This window comes from Hibiscus syriacus, unplaced genomic scaffold (assembly GCF_006381635.1).
Source record: "Hibiscus syriacus cultivar Baekdansim isolate YM2019G1 unplaced genomic scaffold, ASM638163v2 tig00111402_pilon, whole genome shotgun sequence".
Lineage (NCBI taxonomy): Eukaryota > Viridiplantae > Streptophyta > Magnoliopsida > Malvales > Malvaceae > Hibiscus > Hibiscus syriacus.
The window spans coordinates 1925174-1926346 of NW_024063082.1; positions in this window are offsets into that span (position 1 = coordinate 1925174).

Genomic DNA, 1173 nt, shown 5'->3' on the forward strand with positions numbered 1-1173 from the left:
ATAATTTTATAGATTCATTTTCCTTTTAGACTTTAATAAGTTTGTTATTTATTAAATCTTGCGCCCTTTCATATGACCAACGATTTCAGAGTCATTACAACGGCCACGCTAACAACCTTAATCTTCATTTTGTGCATAGAGAACAAATCATGTCTGGCAAACCTAAGTTGTTTGCAAAGCATATTTAGAGAAGCCATAGTTATGGCCTGGTGGAGGCCCCGTAATTAAAACTCATCTTATAAAGACGATTGAAAATGCGCAGCCAGCCACATATATAGGTACTTGAATAAATACTACAGACGGTTGTCTTCTCCACCAGAAAACTTGATACTTGTTCCGCCTTTGGTTAATTATTTCATAGTCATTCATATTAAACAACTTTGATTCGCTCACATGTTGTTGAGAATAAATCATCAATAATGGTCTCTCCAAAATGATCCACAAACATGGGCTCGGTAAGTGCTCTTATGTAATTTGCAATCTTTTGTCCACTTTTGCTCTTTTCAAATACATAATTTTCGTTACAGACATCATCTTCAGAATCTCAATTCACTTCAAAAAATTCTTTCAAGTCAATAGTAAAAGACCCTTCATTTTCGATTTGTTCCCCCAATTCTTCTTCACAAGGGTAATAATAAGGCATAAATATTTCTCCGAAAGAAAGAAACAAATTTATTTAAATGACATGTATAGATGATAAGATTTGCACAATAGAGAAGAGAGGAAGAGACTTCTAATTATGGGAATTGTTGATAAACTCTTTTGTATGGCCTTCTTTGTATCTTAAAACATTGTTGTATATTAAGACTCCTTTCTTAATTTTTTAATATGTTTTACTCAAAAAAATATGTTAGATAAAACGAGATTAAGAACCAACAAATAATAATAATAAACTGATATTATTATATACATCGAACGAAGTAAAATAAATAAAGAATTAAAATAGAGGAACAAATCATTTGCTCATGTGTAAACATGGAAATGGATGAATTAGAGTCGGATAAATAGAATAATTTTGTTGAGGCTTGCATGAACAATTTCCTTAAGATATATTCGTCCTCTCTTCGGTGCTTTGAGTAACGTTGATCTCAGTACATAACAACAAACAATCATAATAGTAAGTACAACAATAATGATCAGTCGAACATAACTTATTATTATTAATGAGTTAAT